The sequence below is a fragment of the Pinus tabuliformis genome, chromosome J, assembly GCF_031772625.1.
Source record: "Pinus tabuliformis cultivar Carrire ecotype Pingquan chromosome J, CPIR1, whole genome shotgun sequence".
Classification (NCBI taxonomy): Eukaryota; Viridiplantae; Streptophyta; class Pinopsida; order Pinales; family Pinaceae; genus Pinus; species Pinus tabuliformis.
In genome coordinates, this window is record NC_142295.1 from 1,056,692,624 (window position 1) to 1,056,710,841 (window position 18,218).

General features: G+C 36.2%; 1 pseudogene; it reads right to left on the minus strand.

Moving 5' to 3' along the window:
• LOC149230593 (aspartate aminotransferase, chloroplastic-like) overlaps window positions 1–16,101 on the minus strand; it is a 101,639-nt pseudogene extending 85,538 nt beyond the window's left edge.
• Between the last annotated feature and the right edge of the window lie 2,117 nt (window positions 16,102–18,218).

An 18,218-nucleotide genomic window follows, 5' to 3' on the forward strand; every position in this document is an offset into this window, starting at 1 on the left:
GAGGATATCATGGAATGAACATTGCAATTATAAGAAATTTGTTTACCTGTCCACTAGTGTCTTGTCTAGCATTCCTAAAACATTTGCTTGCCTAAAACAACCATGAAGTGAAAAATTAACAACATTAAAAAACATAGGAATCCCTACTATAAACATTTCCAAAGTCAATGGCTCAGATGCCTAAAGGGTCTCCAACAACAAATGAATAATATCGAAGACATACTCTGCATTGTCTCCCCATCCTTTTTCCAATCCCATTTCCTATAACCCGCGCACACCAGAGTCAATTAATAATCAAACGAAGGCATTGACATTTTTATTTATCTTTTTTATATATAAACTTTGAATATGATTTGTTTTAGGAACATATTAATTCATATTTAAATCCTTCCTATCATGAGAAGGTATCAATCAAGTAGGACATCAAAAAAATTTACCTTAATGAGATCCTAAAATAATTCCTACAATATCAATATTTTCTTGTTGTGATATCTTGGGTATAAAAACTTAATAACATATTTGTAAAATAAAAATCCATATATTACTTGTGTTCAAACTCTATATATGGTGTATCAATAGACATCTTTTTAAGATGTTCTTCTACCTTTACTAAAACAAACTGTAGCTTGGTTAAACTTTATATCCTTTCATTCAACATTAATTTTTTCAAGATAAATATCACACATTATTCTTTTTCATTTATCAACATGTTACAAATGATAAATTGAAAGTCACATAAAACCTAGAGAAAACCCTTTTGTTAACCAAAACAAACAAACAAATAGTGCCTCTAATAAAACTTCACACCTCAAAAATTACTCTACCACATGCATGGGATAGGGCTAAGATTATTTGAACCATATTTAGGTCATACTTAATGGGATATTCATATGTTTACCGTGATGCCAATTTGGTGTTAAAGCAGTATATAAATCCAATTTATTATTAGTGAAATTCAAGTATAATTCAAAAAAATTAACGTCAATGCAAGGTAGTGGAGAGAGAAACATCTTCATAATTAGGCTTCTCTATTTTAGTTTGATTTGAATTGAGTTCATATTTGAATATATGATTTTCTCTAAAGAAGTGAAATATAAATATGAGAATAAAAATAGCCCAAACAATCCCAAACCTTCCTTTCCTGGTTATCCATACCTATCTCCTAGCATTGTTAAAATAATGTGCTTTAAATTATTCAAAGAGTAGAATGAATTTTCTACAAAATAAATTGTGGTCGCTATGATATTAATTATAAGTTCCACAAAGAAAGTTGTCAATATTATAAGCTCCACAAAGAAAGTTTTCAATTGGGTTTATCTTTGGTGGTTGTGAGAAATAATTGTTATCCTTCCCACCTAGTTTCAATTTCCATAAGTGACATGTTGAACTCATAACAAGCATATTGGTATAATGAAATTGAGCCTTGTTGTTGAATGGAATTCAACAAGGTGAGTCTTTTGGTCACCATTCCTTCTAATACACTCCAAAAAATTGGCCAGTTGCCACATAAGTGATGTCATAGCTGCAACTTGTGAATTCTTTCCTAGCACATGGCTTGTTTCATCCTGGCATTCATCTTCCTTACCAAAAAATTCGACTTCTTTCTTTCCTATATTCAATAAAAAATGTATGTGGTATTGACATAGTGAAATAAACTAAATCACCCATTTTCAGCTTCTGACGAGGATCACTAATGATTTTGTGATTGACTCTTGGCCTCAACTCCTCTTGTATTGGAAAACCATAAGATGTAAAAAGTGAACCACCATAAGTTATTTTGTCTAGCAAATCCTTCACAATTTAATTTGGAGGTAGTTCTTGCATAACCATCTATTTAACAACGATAAGCAATCCTTAATGAAATTGACATGATGGTAGAAATTTCAAACAACATACATAAAAAATTGTGTAAAATATTAGAAAATGAATTTCAGAACAAGCAGATTGCAAAGCAACTACATCATAATATGGTGCTTTTAAGAATAGCATACTCACTTTATCATCTTCCAACATAATTAGAAGGAGACTATCATTTGTGCCACATGGTGGGTAACATAATTTATCCATATGTGGGCAACCATCTTTATGGGAAGGGAAAGGGAAAGGTGGTCTCATGTCTACATCCTAGGGAGATAATTGTAGTTTAGTGTCCATAATATCATTGTTCCACATTATCACCCATCATGCCCACTCAACCATCTAAATAATGAAGTAAGAGTGTTTCTTCACCCTCCTAGTACCTCCAATGTGCAACAAATCCAAACTCAATTTGTTGATGCATTTCTTTAGTCTATATCTATATTTCCAATGGAAGACCATCATCCCCAAAAACAACAATATGCAAATACTGATACCTAAATCATTTGGACCACAACAAGTGTTAGGAGAGTAACCCAAAAAATCCCATTGGTTTGTGCCTAACCTAATCTACAAATGATGTAACTTCAATAGAGCGTAATGATGTATATCCCAAATCAAGGAAAGCATAAAATATATATCCTTTGCATACAAAAATATAGTGCTAAATTAAAATTCCTATATTTGGGGAGTGGTAACAATGCAAAATCTTTTCAAAGGGTATGTTGATGAATGATGTAAGTAGAAGCATCCATTATCCAACATATCCAATGGAATTTTCAAAAAAATAATAGCATCTTATCAAGAAATAATGAAAATTACGACACCGTCACCATGCAAAACCTGTCGATGTTATTGATGATATGCCATTTAAGTTGTACATTCTCCTATAATACCTCAAAAATGTCATCCGTAGATTTGCAGCAATTGATTTGAATGCCCTCTCTAGCGAGAGATTTCAACATTTGATTTTCTTCTTCAAAATGTATGATGATCATCAAGAAGGGGTTTGTTAAAATAACCTTCCTCGCCTATACTACCACTATATGATCTCCCTTGTCATAATTTATCGACCTCCTTGAAGCTCAGACCTTTCATCTCAAGAACAAAAGAAAGGACAAAAAGGAATGCAACCCCAACAATAGTTGTGAATACTATAAATGTTTTGGATGTGCCCAACACATCAATCAAAGATAGGAATCTCTCTGAAACAATCAGATTAAATATCCAACAAATTGTTGCAGTAATGCCTCCACACATACTTCTATATTTTGAAGTATAAATTTCGGAATTGATTGTCCATGGAACTAGTCCCCTGCCAGGTGAGAAGAAATCTATATATAAACCCAAGGCACGAACAACAACCCAACCATAGCTAATTGGACCCACACCACTGTACCATGAACGAAAATGATGGGAATAGTTACTCAGATGTTTCCCTTTTTATTAACGAGGTCTGAGGGCATTAGTTCTACAAAGCCCCCAATATGGCACCCAACCTTATCCTTTTTTTGACATGACATATGGGTTGGGCAAACCCAAGCAAAAATGGGATCCTGGTAGGGAAGCCCTCATACTTCATTGAACTCAATAGTGAATCGAGGTCTTGTTGGCTATATAGAGATGTTAAAACAATGATTTTTAAACCTCATATGATCTTTAAATCCCTAACACTTGCGTTAGAAAATTATATACTACAGAGCAATGGAACACATAGAATATTGCATAAATATAAACACAGAAAACGCATAAAACCAGAGAGACACAGATATACGCGGTTCACCCAATTTGGGCTATGTCCACCCCAAACAGCCAGTGCTTCCTTTCTATTATCCAGCAAAATGAAGAGACACAACCTATAGCAGATCCGCTGTAATATCCTCTGTTTTCTCTCACAGTCTCACCTCTCTGTTTCTTGCTCAGAGAATACACCTCTATTTCACAGCCTCAATACAATGCCCTCATACATAGAGAGGCGTTGCCTTCTAGGGCAAAAAACCCTAAACTAAAAATAAGTTCTACTGTCAGATCATCCGCCTAATGAACGGCTCAGATTTACTAGAAATTACTATGCTTTTACAAGGCAATTTGACATCTGTTTTTAGCTCCGGGGGCACTGCCCCCAAAACCCCTGCCGAGGGACCGCTGGCCCCCCCGGACCCCCGCGGGGGGGAAAAGTCCCTCCCACACCCCCCCCCCCCCCCCCACATGGAGTGGTGTACAAACTTCCTGGGGTATACATCCGGTTGAAACAAAGACCTCTAAATAATCATGCTCCACAGCCAACAATGTCCCACATGGAGAATGATTGTAGCAGCTCCACCGCTGCTTCATTTGTTGGACAATGACTCCTCTTTGGAGCTGGTTGTTTCTCATCTTCATCTTCATCCTTGAAGGCCAATTGAAACTGAGCATATTCTCAGTTTCTCCCTAGTTACAACTTTTGTTAGCATATCTGCAAGATTCTGGCTAGTGTGTATCTTTTGCAACTTCAACTCTCCATCTTCCAACGCTGATCATATGAAATGGTACTTGAGCTATATGTGTTTAGTCCTGGAATGAAATTCTGAGTTCTTTGCAAGATGAATGGCACTTTGGCTATCACTGTATAACATGCCCATATCATGCTTCTTACCCAATTCACCCATAAACCTTTGTAACCAAATCATTTCTTTACTAGCCTTTATAGCAACAACATACTCTGCTTCTGTTGTTGAAAGTGCAACAACACTTTGGATTTTTGAAACCCAACTAACATTTGTTCCACCTGCAGTAAATACATATCCTATAGTGCTCCTCCTGTTATCTCTGTCACCTACCATATCTGCATCAACATATCCCTGTAGAGAAATGTTTGAACCACCAAAGCATAATGCTTGTTTTGTGGTACCTTTCAAATATTTGAGAATCCATTTCGCTGCCATCCAATGTTCCTTTCCTAGATTTTTCATGTACCTACTTACAACTCCCACTGCATGTGCAATATTAGGCCTTGTGCAGACCATTGCATACATTAATCTTCCAACTGTTGATGCATATGGAACTTTAGACATATAATCCATGTCTTCTTGGGACTTTGGGCACATTTCCTTACTAAGTTTGAAATGGCTAGCAAAAGGTGTACTAACTGGTTTTGCATTGTGCATATTAAATCTTTTCAACACCTTTTGTATGTACTCATTCTAAGACAATGTTAATTTGCAATATTTCCTATCTCTAGTTATTCTCATACCAAGGATTTGTTTTCCAGCTCGCAAATCCTTCATTGCAAATGAATTTGCCAATTTTCTTTTGAGCACATTTATTTCTTGCATGTTAGACCTTGAAACAAGCATGTCATCCACATACAATAACAATATAGTGTAGCTACCATCATTTTGCTTTTTCAGATAAACACAATGATCAGAGTGACATCTAGTATAACCTTGTTCAGACATAAACTTGTCAAATTTTAGATACCATTTCCTTGGAGCCTGTTTTAAGCCATACAAGCTCTTCTTCAACCTGCACACTAGTTTCTCCTTCTCTTTTACCTCATATCCTTGTGGCTGCTACATATATATCTCTTCCTCAAAATCCCCATGGAGAAAGGTTGTCTTTACATCTAACTGCTCAAGATGGAAATCTTCAACTGCTACTAGACTTAAAATTGTTCTGATTGAAGTCATTTTAGTAACAAGAGAAACATCAAAGTCAATACCTTTCTTCTGTGCAAAACCCTTCACCACAAGTCTAGTTTTGTACCTTTGTTTTCCTCCATCTTCTTCCTTTAGCCTGTAAACCCATTTATTCTGCAATGTAGTTTTACCTGCAGGCAACCTGACTAAGTCCCAAGTTTGGTTATGCATTAAGGAGTCCGTCTCTTTTTCCATGGCTAGCTCCCACTTCTTCCTACTTTCAACCTGCATTGCTTCTTCATAACATTCAGGTTCACTGGAATCAGTCAACAATAAATAATATAATGAAGGAGAGTATCGTTCAGGGGGTATACTTATCCTGGTAGATCTTCTAACACCACTTTCAGGTGTTTGGGTGCCTATTGCTGTTGTGGTGGTTGTTGTTGTTGTTGTTGTTGTTGTTGTTGTTGTTGATTATTATTATTTTCAGGCACCTTTACTTTTTCAGTGATCTCATCAAGAACTATGTATTCCTTGTTTTCTTTTTCCTGTTTCCTTTCCTGCAACTGATTCTTATACAAGACCTTTTCATTGAATATTACATATCTGCTCCTAATGATTTTGTGATTTTCATAATCATATAAGCGATAACCAAAATCATTAACACCATATCCAATAAAGGTAAATTTCTTTGACTTTGCCTCAAGCTTTGTTCTATTTTCTTTATTAATATGGACAAAAGCCTCAAACCCAAATGGCTTTAAAAAGGAGTAGTTTACCTTTTTACCTGTCCATGCTTCCTCTGGAACACCACCATCCAAGGAACTTGAAGGCCCTCTGTTTATTAGATAAACAGCAGTATCTATAGCATATGCCCAAAATTGTAAAGGCAATCCTGCATGCAATCTCATGCACCTTGCACGCTCCATGATTGTTCTGTTCATCCTTTCTGACACACCATTTTCTTGTGGTGTTCTTGGAACTGTCTTCTCTTTCCGAATTCCATGCTCTGAATAGTACCTATCAAACTCTTTGCTGCAATATTCACCTTCATTGTCTAATCTGAGACACTTCAATTTCTTTCCTGTCTCAATCTCAACCAAATCTTTCCATTTCTTGAAAGTATCAAATACATCAGATTTACTCTTAATACAATAAATCCAAGTTTTTCTAGTTGCATCATCAATAAAAGTAACATAATAACGAGACCCACCGAGAGATGATACCTGAGTAGGTCCCCATACATATGTATGCACAAGCTCTAATTTTTTTCTCTTCTTTTCTTTACCAACTTTGAGAAATCTGACTCTTTTCTGTTTTCCATAAATGCAATTCTTACAGAAGTCCAAATCAACATTCTTCAAACCCGGCAACAAATTCCTTGAGTGAAGAATCTTCATCCCCTTATCACTCATGTTTCCGAGCCTATGATGCCATAATGCTGCATCTGCTCCTTTGGAAGTTAAATCATTAACAAAGTTAGAAATACCATTGCATAAATACAATGTACCAACCTTTTCGCCTTTTGCTATTACCAAGGCTCCTTCGGTGACCTTCCAAGCTTTATCTGTGAAAGTTGTCACACAACCTTTACCGCCTAACTGCCCTATTGAAATCATATTTTTCTTCAGATCTGGAACATGCCTTACCTCCTTTAGTAGCCATTGGTTTCCATTCTGCTGTTTTACAAGAACCTTACCCATTCCAACAATTTTACAGGGTTTATCATCACCCAAACGGACTTGTCCAAAATCTCCTTGAACATAGTCATGAAAATATTTCTTATCAGGTGTGGCATGGAATGAGGCCCCTAAATCTACCACCCAAGAATCAATAATATTTTCGAAAGAAAGAATCAAAGGATCTTGTAACACCTCACCTATCACATTTGCTTCATGATTGTTTTCTTGTTGTGCATCTTCTTCTTTTCCCTTCCGAGATTTATAGTCTTTCTATCAGCATTTCCAGCACACTATCCCTGATATGGACTTGGATCTTCCTTTCATTGATTTACTGTGAAATCCTAAGCTCTTTCCTCTTTCCATTTTTCTTCCCCTAGACTCTGCACTCAAAGCATTACTCAATGTCTCACCGAAGCTTTTCCGTCGCATTTCCTCACTAAGGATAGCACCGACAACATCATCAAAATTTAAAGTACTAGATCCAGAAACAGAGTTACTAATGGCCATTACTAAACCATTCCAACTTTTTGGCAATAAGCACAAGAATAACAGAGCTCTAACTTCATCATCAAATTTTACCCTTACAGAACTTAACTGACTTGTAATAGTATTAAAATCATTTAAATGGTCTGCAACAGATCCACCTTCCGACATCTTCATATTAAATAACCATTTCATAAGAAATACCTTGTTTGAGGCCGAGGGTTTTTCATATAGTTTCACCAACGCCTTAATCAAACCCTCTGTCGTTGTTTCCTTTGAAATGTTGAAGGTGACTGATTCTACGAGGCACAACTGTACTGTTCCGAGTGCCTTTCTATCGAGAAGGTTCCATTCTTCATCTGTCATACCCATCGACATCTTTGTTTTTCCGCCCAATGGTAGGTACATATCTTTCTCATACAGATAATCTTCCATCTGCATCTTCCACAGTGAGAAGTTTTGGCCGTCAAATTTCTCAACCCTAAACTTACCATCTTCCGCCATTGCTCCCACTCGAACGAGGAACCCTTCTTTCCTGCAATTTTATTAGCCAAATAGACCTTCGGCTCCGATACCAGTTGTTAGAAAATTATATATTACAGAGCAATGGAATACATAGAATATTGCATAAATATAAACACAGAAAATGTATAAAACCAGAGAGACACAGATATACGTGGTTGACCCAGTTTGGGCTACATCCACCCCGAACAGCCAGTCCTTCCTTTCTATTATCCAACAAAATGAAGAGACACAACCTATAGTAGATTTGTTGTAATATCCTTTGTTTTCTTTCACAGTCTCACCTCTCTGTTTCTCACTCAGAGAATACACCTCTCTTTCACAGCGTCAATACAATGCCCTCATACATAGAGAGGGGTTGCCTTATAGGGAAAAAATCCCTAAACTAAACATAAGTTCTATCGTCAGATCATCCGCCTAATGAACGGCCCAGATTGACTAGAAATTCCTATACTTTTACAAGGCAATTTTACATCTGTTTTTAGCTTCGGGGGCGTTGCCCCCGAAACCCCCACCAGGGGACTGCTGGCCCTAGAACCCCCCAGCCAGGGGGATTAGCCCCCAGAGCCCCGCGGGGGGGACAAGTCCCCCCCGCACACCCCCCCCCCCCGCGTGGAGGGGTGTTCAAACTTCCTGGGGTATACATTCGGCTGAAACAAAGACCTCTAAACAATCATGCTCCACACCCAACAACTTGCAACAGTGCCCTTGCTAAGAAGGCTTGAAATTCAAGATAGTTTAAGGAGATTGAAAGCGTTTCATGTCATAAGGACGAAATCTGTTGATCGCAGGACAAATTATTTTCTTGATCATGCTATCCGAACGAGATATATTTTAGCAAAGGCATTCTCACGGAAGCTCGACACTGAAATTTGTGAGGAACAAAAACAATGTATTTACACTCAAGAAGTTAATTTGTTGAAGGGACATGGTTGGGATATGCTAGAGAAATTATCATTTGAATTGATTCCATGTGTTGTAATTCAAGTATTGCTTGAAATCCAAGATAATGTTGGATTGGCATTGCAATTCTTCAGCTGGTTAGAAAAACAACATATTCAACAAACTATACAAGTTCACTTAACTCTAATTCATATATTGATAAGGGCAAAGTTGTACAGTGATGCACAGGATGTAATGGATCATTATGTTATTACCTGCAAGGATCAAACCTCAATTTCAGGCATTTTTTGGGCATTAATTTCTACATATTCAGGTTATTCGGTACCTATAGTCCTTAAAAGTTGAACAAGACTTGTGCACAATGTCAAATGATGCTAGAAGTTGCTGACATATTACAAGTCTTTGCAAGTGACATTCATTGTTGCAATATGACAATAGCTTTTGTTCAAAAATTATGAGAAAATTATATTTTGTTAAAAAATGTATGGAAATGGCTACCTAAAGGTGGGCTCAATCACAAGTGTGTCTCATGAGTGGGATCTTCATTAAGTGTTGTAGTACCTCAAGTAGCAATTTCAACATTTACTAGTTTTCCACTAAAATCTTTCCTAAAAAACAATGAGGACATGCCTTACTTTCAATGTAGTCTATCTAATAGACAAAATAGACTTCTTGCCTACCATTTTTTTGCCGCCTCTGGCAATCTGACACCCTCGAAACCATTTCCATCCTAACCCTTCCACCATATCCATTCCGCCTTTATCCCACAGTCAACGTCCTTACATTAATGCTGCGAGGTGACAAATTGCCAAGTAATCTCCTAGAATTCAAATGGGAAGCAAAGGATTTCCCCTTTTAATCCCCTGTTTCATTCCTTTCCTCCCTTGTCTATCGCTTAGATCCTTTTTTCCCTATGTCTTATTTAGATCCAATGGTTTCATGGTTTCGCAGATGAAAAGGTGTAGCGCCTCTGCTCCAAAATAATTTAATTCTTCTAGTATGTACCAAGACATGTTGACATGTATTAGGATAGAATAGTACCAGTTCACTTTTGGTGGTGTTTTGGTTGTGTGTGTTGAACATGCAGCACTACGACAAGGTAAGGAGGTCCATCCCCACTTTATACCTAGATTTTATCATGGGGAGTGCCCTTGTTGACATGTATGAAAAATGTGGGGATGTAGAGGATTCACTAAAGGTTTTTGAGAAAATGCTTGAAAGAAATGTGGTTTCATGAAATGCCATAATTGTCAGATGTGCTCAACATGGCTGAGGTATAGGGGTTCTCAAATTGTTTAGGTAGATGATGCAAGCAAGAATATGTCCCGATTCTGTCACCTTTATAACACCATATCTTCTTGAGAGGACAACACCCCAATTTACTAGTGATACCTAGTTGCTGCATCTAATGAGGAGCACACAACATTGATAGCTCCTATTCGTTCTGCATAGAAACCCAAGTTCTTGTTGTAGGACTAGGAAACAAAAACTTCCATCCCACGAGCTACAAACAACCTCACAGATGATGTGTCCTGATCAAGACTGCCACTTGCAAATCCCTGCAAATTCAAGTAAAATATCAAATTTGAATAATGAAAATAAGCTCTTTCAGACCAATTTTTCAGTTCATTACTGCATGAAATACTACTAGACACATCAAAGTTGGCTAAGAACACATAAAAGCATCACAATAGTAATCAAATTATATTTTTTCACAATAAAATATATTTTTTATAAGAAAATGTTGCAATCAAGCCAAACATCTTTGTAATACAAAAAAGAAAAGTGGTAGCCATAGCCGAATGTCCAAAATGAAAAATTATAGTCCCTCAAATCATATGGTCAATCTTCCCTAATCTTGCCTCTACTGGCCTTACAAGTGTATTTCCTTACATATATAAAACTAGAAAAGAAAAATACTAGTTTCCATGCATACTATAGGCATATGATTATTTCTTCTCCTTTGGCTCACTTCCAACAGCCCTCCAAGTGCCTCTCTTTCCCGATTGCAGCAACAAGGCTGACCTTATATGTACTTTCAGCCATTACCAGATTTTGAACATGCTGAATACCCACTTGATTTTCTTCTTTCATATTCATTTACATCTTGAAAAATATCCAAACTAAAACTGGCTAAAATTGAATCGACTGTATTATCCATTTAAACAATTGCTAAATATCTAGGAGCAATATAAACACCCAATGGGAAAAATAAAAATCCCCAATTTACAAGTGATACCTAGTTGTTGCATCTAACGAGGAGCACACAACATTGATAGCTCCTATTTGTTTTGCATAAAAACCTGAGTTCTTGTTGTAGGATTGAGAAACAGGAACTTCCATCCCATGAGCTACAAACAACCTCACAAATGATGCATCCTGATCAAGACTGCCACTTGCAAATCCTTGCAAATTCAAGTAAAATCTCAATTTTGAATCATGAAAATAAGCTCTTTCAGACCAATTTTTTAGTTCATTACTGCATGAAATACTACTAGACACATCTAGGTTGTCTAAGAACACATACAAGCATCACATAATGTTTTCACAATAAAATATATTTTATATAAGAAAATGTTGCAGTCAAGCCAAACATCTTTGTAATACAAAAAAGAAAAGTGGTAGCCATAACCGAATGTCCAAAATGAAAAATTATAGTCCTTCAAACCATATACTCAATCTTCCTTGATCCAGCCTCTAGTGGCCTTACAGGTGTATTGCCTTACATATATAAAAATGGAAAAGAAAAATACTAGTTTCCATGCATACTACAGGCATCTGCTTATTTCTCCTCCTTTGGCTCACTTCCAATAGCCCTCCAAGTGCCTCTCTTTCTCGATTGTAGCAACAAGGCTAACCTTATATGTACTTTCAACCATTACCAAATTTTGAACAAGCTGAATACCCCTACGATTCTCCAAAAGACCAAAGATATAGCCACAAATGGACTTGAATCTTCAAGAGGGGGATATGACAATTTCTAGAGGTAAATCGAAATGGGCCACAATTCTTCCAACCATATGTTGTAGAGACCATAGATGTACATTGAACTCCAAATACTTCCTGTAGTGAATCCCAATGCATCACTTTTTAACAATCCCAGATTTCTAGCATGTGATTGTTGTGTTCATTGCACAAGAGTCCTTAACACAATTTTTCTTCAAAAAATGCTTCTCATACTCTTCCTTCCATTTTTTTTTCCATGTAATCCATTTCTCAAAGTAACCCACTAGAAATTTTCCATTCATTCTAAGGATGTTACACAGAGTAAACCCAATTTTGTGAAGCTCAAAGCTTTACCATGTCACTTACAAGAATATAACCTAAGTGGGAAGGATAACATCATAACACTCCATCAAAGAATGGTGGAATTCATCATACTACACTACACCTCCACTATTTATTTTACATGTGCTTCACTCCTCTTTTTACCCTACCATGCTCAGATTCACAAGAAACACTCTTGCAATGGTGGTGAGCCATTGCCACAATCCTAGCAATCTGAACAAACAACAAACCACCATTCTATGTCCATTTCTCATGCCAAAGGTCAAAGTCTAAAGTAGAGACAAATAAGTCAAACAAAATCCTAATTCCCTATCGAACAAGCCCACACACCCATTGATTTCACTTGGATAGGGGGTCAAAACCCAAATCAAGGGAGCATAATGTAATCCTCATCCCAATTTCTAGCCAAATAAACCCACAAGTGGCACTTGAATCCTCCATTGTAGCCTTCATAAACACCTATGCAAAAGTTGTGAGGAAGAATCGCAAGGGGTGATATTGGTGTATTAACTTGCTATCGTGTCAAATTTTACATGATTTTATGTGTGTTTAAATGAGGGCTCACCCTAAGATTCAAATTCATTCATGGGGATAGATGGATAGTAGGGTCCCATTTGAATCACACACCCATATGCAACCTAGTTCCCTTGTTATTCTACTTGTCCACAACCTTCTTTTCATTTCACGAGACATCAAAAAATTTGAATCTTTTCAAAGTATTTGACCTCTCTTAGAATTCTTTGTGCTAGCCTATATAGACTGAAATTCTTCAACATCCTTTTGATACATTGATGTTTGAATTATTGAAGGGTCCCCAACATTGTAGCTGTATGGACCCCTTTATATTTTAAGATTACGAGACATTTGTATAATTCCAAGGCTTCCACCACATTATTAGTTGATATTCGTTAAGGTTGAAGATACCCTCCTCACACCTACTTCCTAACAACAATCAAAGTATAACATGTAACATTAGACCTCATCTATGGAGAACAACATGAACAAGTTTTATTTTTCAGCATGTAAGACAGCATACCACCACTTTGTTGTTTCAACACAGTTGGCTTTTTCCATTGCTTATCTCTGTTGGGTGGTTAAAGTTTCTTGGCTAATGATGGTCATGGGTTTGTGCCTATCCTCTGCTAATATTTTGACTCACACTCCCACATCCATGGACTGGCACATCCTAATCCTTATCTAGAAGAGGCCAAAGCTAAAGTGATGAAGAAGTGGGGTCTACCCCCATTGTCCATGGAAAGAGATTTGCATTGTGGGACTGTAGGTTACCCTAGAGAAAGAAGGGTTCCCCCTGGATCAAATAATTGATAAGATATTGATGAAGACATTGACAAGTGAGTCTTTGGGAAAGGAAATCCTCCTTATTTCAAAGCGGGCAACAGACAACCACATTCATCCTTCAACTAAAATCACTTAAGAAGCCTACATGAGATTGCTAGGTTGGATGAGGAGGCACGAAAGGAGGACAAAGGAAAGGGTCTAGAAGGCATCCCTCCCTCAAAAATTTTGCTAAATGATCTAGGAACATGAGACACTTACATAATGGTAGAAAACTTTGGGCATGATGTGGCACATTAGATCTTTTGTGGCCTCCCATCTTCATGTAAGAAGTTCAGAGACCATACTAAAGATCTATTGTCATATCTGGAGCTGACATTCGCAACTCTTTCCAAGGGTATCTCCAAGCAAACCTTCACCTTTCATACTCTCTTAAGTGAAAGTGCTCCTTGTTTAGTTACATAATAAGGACAAGGCTGGAGAATATGTGGACCAACAGTAATCCAACCCATATGAACCCCTTATTTACACTGGCTAGGGTCATAGTATGTTATGACAACCTAGATTACTATCAAATGCATGTCAATAATAGTACAATTTATAATGTTTCCTATGTTACTGGTTCCAATGTCAACCTACAATTTAGTATGGTATATAGTCTTGATATACTCTTGCATCTTGGTAATCATACAAAGTCATGGTAGACTCTTGCATCCTAGAATCAGTAGGTTGATGATATTCTGATTATTCTCATATTGATAATTAAATTCTGAGGGAACTTGCAATGTAATCATAAAGATTTGAAAATGAAGAACAAGTAAAAACTAAAAAAATATTTTCAAATAACAAAATAAGACTTGTCGGTATAGAAAAATGTACACAAATGTAAACAAATGAAAGAACAAAGTAATATGCAATGAGTGATTCACAATATAAAGGCTATAAACATAACCCCCATATCATCAATAACCTGATAAGAAACATCAAAGAAAGCAATAAGATTCTTTTCCTGAATGACATCAACAATATTCTCCCACTACTCAGGAGTTAGATCAATTCCAATTGGATTGTGAGCACAACCATGAAGCAGCACAAAACAACCACTTGGTGCAGGCTGAAGGAAGTTGAGAAACTATAAGTCTCCTCTACTAACAAAAAAATAACAGTGCATTTACTAATCATCTCTTTGTGAAAAGATCTAGGAACAAAAATGTTTCTTAGCTTGATGTTTGCAATCATCACTTTCAAATCTAGTCCTATAGTTTTAGGATCATAGTATCAGTATTCTGACCATGGAACCCCAACATCATTGAAAATGTTCTTGTGATTCCTTGGTCAAAATCAAACTAGAATCAAATAGCTTCAAATAGATCAAATATTAGTTTGCATCAAAATGATTAAAAATGTTCAATTGTAAGATGGGAATGAAAACTCTAAATACATAACTTAGAGTTCAATATCACAACTCTAAATACATTACTTAGATCTCAGAATCAAAAATCTAATAATTGCCCCAAGTTGGAGAAGAAATCAAGACTTGTACTCCAGGGAAATATCTTTGAATAAAGGTAGCAACAAGGAGAAGAGAACTAGTTCCTGAAAGGCCTTGGACAATAGCCACCTAGATAAGTGTCAATAGGGTATTATGTAAATTTAATTCCACATACACAAGCACAAAATATCATCATCCTAACACACACATCACATAAGCACTATAATGCCAATTTGAAAAAAGGGATCTATGATACAACCTTCTACCATCTCTTAGGTGATCTACAGAGATACAAATATCCTTTTCCTAGCATAGTTTGCATAAGGGAAAATATTGTGCAACCTAAAAGTTAAAAAGAACTCGCCCTATTCTTCCACCCATCTCACCTTGCCACCCCACCCTACTCTGTCTAGAAGTAATTCAGAGACAACATACAGTCCTTGCTTGGTTGCATTATTGTTAGCTCCCACAAACAATTCCACAGTAGCCTTATTAAAAGAAGCCAAACCTTCAATATGGAGGTACTTTAGAAAAATAATAACAAGATAATGTCAAATATGTAAAAACTTAAAACGATTCCCATGGAAAGGGTGCAATAGTCTCTTCACATGCATACCTCTTCATTATCTCCCTTCTCCAACATCATATTCTCTACCTACAAAATAGAAGCAGTGATAAGAAGGATTCCAATTGATAAAATAAATCTAAAAGAGCCCTCAAAATGCTATAAACTAAGATAAAGACCTTAAAACATTTATATTATTCAATGCAGATTAGCTAAAAGAAAAAAGAATTCAATGACACCTTTTTCACCACATTGAGCACACAGGGTTGAAGTTCTTCTGTTCTGTAAGCTCCAATACCAAGATTAAGCTTCAAATCACTTATTTGCTCTAAAGGATTCTAAAACACCCAGAATTGGATCTGGAGGTGCCATTGATACATCTGTTGTAATAGCCATGTTAATTCTACTCACAATCTGTACAGAAAATAATTATGTTAGGAAAAAACTCCACCCATGGGAATAAATTTCAATTAAACTTTCTTTATATCAATATACTATGGAAAATACAGTTGGTGGAAGCAATGCATTCAAGTCAATAGATATGGAAATATGGTTACACGTTTGAGAAATTCATTCAAGAACCTAAGATACATTGCATGTCTTATATTTCTTTCTTGATTAAGAATAATTTTAAAAATACTGCAAATTTGAAATAACATAACTTAGAAACCAACAACAATAAATTTCGAATATCACTTCTAAACAAAAGAATTTCCTATCGCTGATCAGTTTATCTTTGATCACCTCAACAAATGTCTTCACTAACAAATGATTTTATCATGATAGAATAATTTTTTTAATCGCAAGTATCTTAAATTCACTTTTTCATTCATGACAAAGATTTGCATTCTTTAAGAAATCATCTTGCTCAAGGTACCTTACATAAATTTCATGATATTCTTTTTCCATGAGAAAATACATTTACTTAATTATGGCATTATTTTATCATAAGAACATAAGCATTAATTCATTCAAACTTTTAAACACAATCATAATTGCAATTGTGGTTGTTTTCCAAGGGTTTAAACATCTCAAAAGCAAGCTTTGGCACACATGATGAAACATCAGTCAAATGTTAGATAAACTTGACCCAGTGGTGGAGTTGAGGTTGTGTCAACATTTGTTGTTAACAATTATGGTTTTGGGCACCAGTTGTGGTTAACAGTTATGGTTGTGTCAACAATTGTGGTTAACCTTCTAAATGCTAAGGCTGTCACAATTGGGTTGAACATGCAGGAGAAGCTCCAGGAGGATTCTTGCTCATAGTACATCTGATGCCCTCAAAGAACTCAAGAAGCTTCCTAAGGTCCATTTTTTGGGCTCGTAAATATATCTACATGGACAAGCTCGCATGAATTAGGGTGTTGGAAAACCAACATAAACTTTTACCATGTTGTATGAGATTAAATAACACACCATTCATTTTCCTACAAATAAAAGAGTATTTCCACTCCCTAAAGATGCCATGAAGCCTACAATTCTACTGCCAATGGTATTTCATCACATAACAAGGCTATCTTCCATGAGATGGATGTTGGTAAAGCTAGCCAGAAAATAACTAAACCCATTCTCAGACAGACTTGGGAGGAGGGAAAAACCAAAAAAATGTGCTTGAGGCTTTGAGCATCTTAGACTGACCATCCAAAGGGAAATTAGGTTGTGTTATCCCTAAGATATGTAAGTTTCATGCCTAGAGGTAGGCCACCTAGTATTAATGATCAAATAAAATTGCCTTTTCAGTTTCATGAGATGGCTTCCACACACTACAAATTCTGCAAAGACATGTCTTTTGTTTCAATTAGACAACCTATTGTAATTGATATCATAGAAATCCAAAAATTTTATGAACTTGGAAATGAATCCATATTTCCAATAAAATGCAGTACCTCTCCTTGTTAGTGTTTACACTTCCAACAAACCCCTTCCTACTGACTCCTTTATTTTACTTTGTATTTCTTTTTCTTCGGTACTAAGGAGCTGTCATGGAACTCCCACATTACTATCAGTGTTTTCCATATACTCTGTAGTCCCATTGACACCATTTGGTAACTCATCAACATTAATAAAATTATCTTATCTTATGATTGAATAATATATTTTTCCTACATATGAATCATATATTGTTAGCTGATATAGTATGGCTATGAACTTCTCTGGTGAACTTGAAACTTTGAAAGAGTGTTCAAGCTATGGAGACTTTACTAGTGTTTTACTTTTGACTTAGTGATTATGCATGCAAATAATGCAGTCTCGTGTCTACTCTAGAAGAACCAATCAAATTGTAACTAGAAAAGACCTATGCTATCACCATGACTCGATAGTCACCATCCCATCCACACCACAGGGAGTAAAGGCTATTTTTAAAGCTGGAAGATGGAATTCACCCATATATTATGCAATTCAATATGGTATATTTTACTAGTAACAGAGTATTTGAGGGGATATTTACACACTTAACTCAAACTCTAATTTGTTTTTGGTTAAATATGAAAGAGAATGACACATAAAGAAAT